At 38.4% G+C, this 8,120-nt stretch overlaps 1 pseudogene across 1 annotated transcript; it reads left to right on the forward strand.

Moving 5' to 3' along the window:
* Positions 1-4,506: 4,506 nt before the first annotated feature.
* LOC104594113 (protein CLMP1 pseudogene) lies at positions 4,507-7,576 on the forward strand (annotated as a pseudogene). Its single transcript, XR_016084567.1, has one exon. The product of XR_016084567.1 is annotated as a protein CLMP1 pseudogene (transcript).
* The last annotated feature ends 544 nt before the right edge of the window (positions 7,577-8,120 follow it).

Consider the following 8,120-nt stretch of genomic DNA (forward strand, 5'->3'; position numbering starts at 1 on the left):
TTGTCATCCTCTTCAGTTCTAGGTTGCAATTTTGATGCCTAGTTTTGAGTATCTCTTAGGTCTTGGTTTTCTTCTAGATTTGAGAGATTCAAAAGTTCTGGAATTCAGAGATCTCTAACCTCTCTCCACCGATCTTGGGAAGGTTGCAATAGAGGTCTTCTTTGCCTTCTCCTCTGTTGGATTGTTCTTCTCACTATTGCACTGTTGCACTGTCATCCGAAAATTGCAGCGGTAAATGTCGCAAAGGCGATGATGCTTTGGCAATGCTATTGATACGCTTTGTAACTTGGACTACACCTCTGTATCTATTTCTAATTCTTAAGCTTCTCTATATTTTGCATCTCCCCCTAGCATCAATTGTGTTATCGTAACAACCCTTGCATAAGTGTTTAGGAGTCTCTGAGACAATCTATCTTAATTTAGCCGTTACTTTCTTACGCAGCATCGATGCCAGTGTTTGTTTATTCTCTCTAATTGTTGAAGCTCTTCCTTCGAGTGATGAATCACCAAGTTGTACTCCCCACCCTGTCCAATTGCATTACTTGGAACTCATGGTTGCTTAGATTGTTTAGGTATTTGAATGGCTCCACCGTCCACTTGAACCACTTCATTAGGAAGACTCATGAAGCCAACCCTCGTGAGATGATCACCAGATTGTCATTGCCGCCGCTGATATGATTTTGGGTTTATTTGTTTATCAGTTGGATTTTATTTTGAAAATTTGATGAATGGTGAAGAGAAAATTCGATATTTCATTTTTCTGCCGTTAGTGTTTACCAGTGTGTCAATTGTCAAAAAACTTAAGGGTACTTGAAGACTATATGTAAACAGTAAAGGTACAGTTTGTCAATTTCGTGAACAATAGGGGTAGTTTAAGAGATTTACCCTTTTATTTAATATGATAATTATATGATATTATAAATGTACCTCAATGTTTTTTTTTGCAAAATTTATGTATTTTTTATATTTTATTATTTATTTATGACATTATGTGTTAACACATTTAACCCAAAAGTTGAACTATTGATCTTCGCCAAGCAATAAAATAATTTCATTTTTATTCAATTCTAAATTATGTATTTCATTTTCATTATCAATAAAAATAATTATTGTGTATTATACTTATTTTTTTTAAATTTGATTAATAAAATATCATATATGTGTATAATTTTTCTACATTTTTGCAATTTTTTATTTTTATTTCTATTTTAAAAATTTTATTACCTTACTATGACTTCATAAGTTGATTAATTTGATTTGGATGGTTGAATTGCTTAGCTACCACTTGGATAAAGAATGATTTTGTTTTTGAGTTAGTTCTAAAATATATATGTTATATTATTAAAAATATTAACATTTATCTAATTAGTAGCATTTATTAGTAAAAAATAACTTAAATATAGGATTTAATAAAAGAAAATGGAAGTCAATACCTTAAGTATAAGACTTAATGAAATGGGATTAAATGAGGTGGAAAGTAATAATTAAATTTACATTTTTATGGACTAATTAAATAGACAAATGGACATTTTAGAAGCCATTAAAGTTGTAATAAAAGTATAAAACAACTTTTATACCCTTTCTCAAACAAAGAAATAAAGGGTAATTAATCCAAAAAAATATTCTATTATACTTTCACATTTTATATATAATATAGATAGATTAACGGTGGTCCAACTAAACTGGCCATTACAAGACAAGAAAATGACAAAACCCAAATATTTGGACTTCCTATCTCATTCATAATCCCCCACCACCTCTCAACGAGTCAACATGCTATCACAAAACCACCAGTGAGATCACAACAATTGACGTTCAGCATTAGGAATCAACTAGTGACCGGTGGCAAAGTCGTCTTCTTCTTCTTCTTCTTCTTCCTCTACTTCTTATTACCCCCTTTTCTTCTCTCATTTTTGTCGAAAAAAATCCTTTTAAGTCTGAAGGGTGTCCCAGAACACCAACACATTGGGTTGTTGTAAGCAATTTATTGCTGATAGATCTGTTCATATGCAAGTTTTCAAGGACCACTTAACAATTATTTTCTTCTCCACTTTGTATCACACGATGAACAAATTCTTGTATGAACCTGTGAGAAAGACAACATCTGAGTTCAACAATGGAAATCAATTTCAAACTGCCTTGATGGCTTAATCCCAACATTTGAGTTCAACAGTGGAGATTGATTTCAAACAAAACCCTTGGATTAATTCCAACAACAAAGTTCGAGAGTGGAGATTGATTTCAAACAAAACTCTTAATGGCTTAATCCCAATAGTTGAGTTCTATAGTAAAGAACTGAAGATCAACTATTAAAAGACTGATAGGGCTGTTCATAAGAAGACCCAACCCGACCAAACCGACCCAACTCGAGTTGGCCGGGTTTTCTTCAATACCGGTCGGTTTCAGGTTGTAAAAAATTATAAACCAATGGTTCGGGTCGGTTTCGGTTTTCATGTGTGAAAATCGAAACCGACCCGAACCAAACCGACTTAGTAGTTAGTAGTTAGTTCCTAGTTAGTAGTTACAACCTACTTAGTTCCTACTTAACTAAGTTGTCTCCATCCTAGTTACAACCTAACTTAATTTCTAGTATTCTAGTTAGGAATGACATTAATGGCAAGTGTTGTAAGACAACTAGACAAGGAATTTTTTTGGAAAAGTTTAAAGAAAAGAATCAAAGGATCCTAGTTTCTATGGTCTTTTACACCAAATAGGCAACCAATTACAATTATAATTAGGTGTCCTTTTTTACTTAGATTATAAGGTTTCTTGAAATATACAAATTTGAGTCTTCTTTCTCTAATAGAGTTTGACTTTCTATTTTCTTGATAACTTCTATTCTAACTTAGTCCGCCCCCTTATCCCCTCAACTCAAGCACAATCTCTAATACAATTTGACTCTCAAGCATGGTTGGACTTAGAGCCGAAACCAACCTAAACCGACCCAACCCGACTCAAACCGACCAGGTCGGTTTTGCTTAACACAGGGTTGGTTTCGATTTCAATTTTAGGTAACCCGACCAGGTCGGGTCGGTTGGAAAAATCTCAGTAAACCGACCCAACCCAACCCCTGAACAGCCCTAGAGACCGATGAGAGAGAAGACTAACGACAACAGAGAAGAGAACAACAAGAGAATATATTGACGAAAAGAGAGGAGAGATGGATGAACAGTGAAAGAGAAGATTAGGTGTCTCAATTGCAACCCCTTTTCCTTTTGGCTTTTGAATGGAAAAGAAGACCCCATCTTTGTTTTTGCCTTTCTAATGGAGAAGAAAACTCCAACTTCGTTTTTGCCTTTCTAGTATGTATTTGGTACAGTTTATGTTTATTGAATAAACGTTTGTACTTTATTTGCTGGTAAAACCGAGAAATGCAATAATTGCAACCGTTTATGACAACTGGGCACCAGTAGGCGCCACTTAAGCGTAACAGTGAATAAACGTCTGGCCGTTTGTGGAAGCTTCAAAAAATAACTTCTACAAACGGCTGGCATGCACATAAAACAAAGTTCACTTTTTACATTTTTGATGCATGCAAAAGAGCAAGAGAGAGAAAATGCTGAGATGGCGCCTATGTGGCACCATCAATAAACGTTTATTGAATAAATGTAAATGGTACCAAACATAACCCTAATGGACAAGACAACAAAAAGGCTAGTTTCGGTAGGGTTTTGAATGAAACCCTATCGAAATGACCATTTTGGACATATGTTTAAATTATTAAATATTACATAATATATAATCTATTAACTATTATGTATATTATACATTTAATATATATTATATATAATATTATATAAGGCTTGACAGGGTCCAAATCGGTTTGGGACATGGTGGACTAGGTTCCAAACTGATAATAATTGGGACAATTTGTTAGGAACCAGAACCGACACATCGGGACGAATTATAAAACCAGAACCGGTCCAATCGGTCCAGGTCCATCGGGTTAGACCCTGACCCATTAACAACCCTAGATAAATAAAGAGAGATGGGAATTTTAAGTGGAACCTACCTACTAATTTTATGTTAAAGGAGAAAATTTTAAGTGAAACCCACCGACTAATTTTATGTTAAAGGAGAAAATTTTAAGTGAAACCCACTTTTAATTTTAAGTGGGATCTACTTATTATTTTATCTTAAAAGTGGAAATTTCAAGTAAGACCCACTTATATATTATTTTTAACATTTATTAATTATCTATTAAATAGTTTTATTTTATTTAATGGGACTCACTTGCAATTCTTTATTTTTTTTAGAATTTAATAATGTCACGTCATCATTTTTTATTATTTTATTTAATGTTTGAATAATTGAATTATAAAAAACAAAAATAGCCTTTTCACAAATTACACGTTGTGCCCTCACAATTTGATCCCTCGTGTTCCCGTTTCCGTCAGCCTCACTTACTTGATACTTCCCTGGCTTACGTGTTGGAAACGCAGCCTCCGTTACAGCTTTCTAGTTTGTAGCAGATCGCAATTCCGTTCAACATAAAACGATCGAGTCGCCTGGTACTTGACAATGGATAATGTATGTTTTTATTACAATTACAGGTTAAGGGGAGGCTAGGCTAGAAGCGAAGAAGCTTTGCTCAAACGTCCAAATCTTGGCTGGTGACTGGTGTCGAGTATCTTCTACAATCTTTAGATTGCTTTTTAGGGTTACCAAAGTAGGAGACTATCTAATATTAATGCCATCTTCTATCCTGTTCTCGAAGCTTCATTGACATCCGATACGACCTCGCATTTCTTCAATCCAGTTCGGGGGACCCAACCCCAACTGATCAAAGAACTAATAGCTTCTCCCTTTTTTTTCTATTATTATCTTTGGTTTCACTACTGAGATAGTGAAAATTTAGTTTATTAAAGTTTTCTTAGAGAGAAATAAAGAGATGGGCAAATCCGGAGGGAGGAGAAAAAAGGGTGGTGGCGCGGTAACAGGAGATGTATCGGCATCTTCTGCAAACGGTGGTGTTGATTTCGATTCCTCTATCTTTTTGAAACGAGCCCACGAACTCAAAGAAGAAGGGAACAGGCGATTTCAGACCAAGGATTATGCGGGTGCTCTTCAACAGTATGATAACGCTCTTCGCCTTACTCCTAAGTCTCACCCAGACCGTGCCGTCTTTCATAGCAACCGTGCCGCTTGCTTGATGCAGATGAAGCCCGTTGACTACGAAATGGTCATCGCTGAGTGCTCTCTTGCACTTCAGGTCCAGCCCCGATTTGGCCGAGCCCTCCTCCGTCGTGCCCGTGCTTTCGAGGCTCTCGGTAAGTATGAAGTGGCGATGCAGGATGTTCAATCACTGTTGGCTGCTGATCCTAATCATCGAGATGCTTTGGAGATTGCCCGTCGGTTGCGTATTGCGCTTGGGCCTCGGCAGGAGGCCCAGCAGGATCTCCGGAGCCGTCCCTCCCCCGCTGCCCTTGGAGCTTCTGCCGTACGCGGAGCCCCAATTGTTGGCTTGGGCCCCTGTTTGCCGGCCCGGCCGGTACCTAAGAAGACCTCCGCTTCAGGGGCAGCTCCTGGTGCCGGTACCGTGGCGTTACCTAATAGTAAGGGCGAGAAGACCCAACAACTTCACGGTGAAGATGTTCCTGAGCTAAAATCTGTTTCAAAACCTTCCAAGGGTTCTTCCGAGGAACCCACTTCTTGTCCTATTAAGGATAACAACAAGAACCGCTTATCTTCATCTTCATTATCTCTGCCTGTTCTTGGGCAGTCTCCGGGCTCAGCTGCCACTCGGTGGAGGCCATTGAAACTTGTTTATGATCATGATATCAGGTTGGCCCAAATGCCTGCGCATTGCAGTTTTACAGTGTTGAGGGAGATTGTTGGCAAAAGGTTTCCCTCATCCAAATCAATTCTCATCAAGTATAAGGACAATGATAGTGATTTAGTGACCATCACCTGTACTGATGAACTCAGATTGGCAGAGTCCTGTGTAGACGGCCTTATTCAAAAGGAGACTAATTCGGAGAAAACTGATACATTGGGGATGCTGAGGTTGCATATTGTCGAGGTAAGTGCTGAGCAAGAGCCAGCTCTGGTGGAAGATAATGAAGAGAAGCCCTTAGAGGATGAGATGGTCAAGGGAGATGAGGGTTGTTCTCTGTCTTCAGCTGGTGATTCTGTGTTAGATGTGGTGGATACTGAGATTGTAAAGACCGAGGAAGAAGCTCCAAAGGAGAAATCTGGAGTTGCAGATGATACCGAGTATAAGGAGGTTGAGATAGATGATTGGTTATTTGAATTTGCTCAGCTATTTCGGACCCATGTTGGTATTGACCCGGATGCCCACATTGACCTACATGAGCTCGGGATGGAACTCTGTTCTGAGGCTCTTGAGGAGACTGTGACAGGCGAAGAAGCACAAAGTCTCTTTGACATGGCTGCTTCCAAGTTTCAGGAGGTGGCTGCCCTAGCTTTCTTCAATTGGGGAAATGTTCATATGTGTGCAGCAAGAAAAAAGATTCCTTTGGATGACTCTGCATCAAAGGAGTTAATGACAGCCCAGCTCCAAGCGGCTTATGACTGGGTATGGGGGAAATATTCTCTGGCTGGAGAGAAGTATGAAGAGGCACTAAGAATCAAGCCAGACTTCTATGAGGGGTTGCTTGCACTAGGACAACAACATTTTGAAACTGCAAAGCTGAAGTGGTCATTTGCTGTTGCAAGTAAGCTTGATCTTTCAAGCTGGGACCATACAGAGACGATTAAACTCTTTGATAGTGCAGAAGAGAAGATGAATGCTGCAACTGAGATGTGGGAGAAGTTCGAGGAACAAAGGTCTAAGGAGCTTAAAGAGCCAGGTGCAAGCAAAAAGGAAGACCTGTTAAAAAGAAAGAAGAAACAGGGAACAGGTACAGATGGTGTTCCCTCTGGAAATGGGGGTCATGAGGAGGTTTCATCTGATGAAGCAGCAGTAATGAAATCCCAGATACATCTGTTCTGGGGTAACATGCTTTTTGAGCGTTCACAAGTTGAATTCAAACTAGGTTTTGATGGCTGGAAGAAGAATCTGGATGCTGCTATTGAAAGGTTTAAGCTTGCTGGAGCTTCTGAGGCAGATATTTCTGTAGTACTGAAGAACCATCCCTCCAATAGTGATAGGGTAGAAGAGTTGGTAAAAAATGCTTCTAATCTAAGCAGTGATCCTAATACTGAAATATTACAAAGATGAAGTCAATAATCAATCAGAAAGGTGATTTGAGATGATTGATTCTACATGCTTGGTTGTTTCAGAGAATAACCCTGATTGTGCATTCCTTATTCTTGTTTTCATGATTCTGGACTGGAGATAGAAGGAGCTTTTCCATATTTTGTCAGCTTCAGCCAAGTCTGGGTAATTGGGCTGTCATTCTTTCTTAAGAGTTGGGTGACAATGGGGTACACATGTTTCCACCAAAAGTTTTTGTGTTTTGAGTTCTATATGGCTTTGAGGTGATTTTGTTCTAAGCTTTTATTCAGATGTTTTTATTTCATGACTTCCGTGTGCTTATGTCCCCAATTATTTGGCTATGCAAGTCATCTTAAATTTGGAGCTGTTTATCAAAGTATTCATGACCATTTTGTACTAGGTGCCTTATTTTGTTGGGAGTTATGCCGCATTTTGCTTCTGAATGGAATGCTGACTTTTAAGTGCTTTTTATTCTTGAAATCTGGCTCCATAATACTTTTTTCTTTTTTCTATTTTTTCCTTTCTTTGGTGGGAACTTCTTGGTATAGGTTGGACAGTGGAATTATTAGTCAAAGACTATTATTATATTTCATGGTTATGTCATGTGTGCATGCGTGTGGGAGGAGGACCTTCTCCAAGAAAACTGCATTTAATGATTGTAGTTCGGCAGATCTAGAAGAGAGAAGAGAGAAGAGAGAAGAGAGAAGAGAGAAGAGAGAAATCTATTCAAAGGTACTGTAGTTGGCGGCGCCTAAGTTAATATTTATACTTAGGGCGATAGCTCATAACTAAATACAATAAGAAAAGACAAAAAGCCCCTTAGTAGGCCGCAGGCCTCCACATACATATTACAACACTCCCCCTAAAGTTGGAGCATATAAGTCAATCGTGCCCAACTTGTCACACAGTTCATTATGTCGCAAATAGTGAAGACCCTTTG

The sequence above is a fragment of the Nelumbo nucifera genome, chromosome 1, assembly GCF_055504915.1.
Source record: "Nelumbo nucifera cultivar China Antique chromosome 1, China Antique-T2T, whole genome shotgun sequence".
Taxonomy (NCBI): Eukaryota; Viridiplantae; Streptophyta; class Magnoliopsida; order Proteales; family Nelumbonaceae; genus Nelumbo; species Nelumbo nucifera.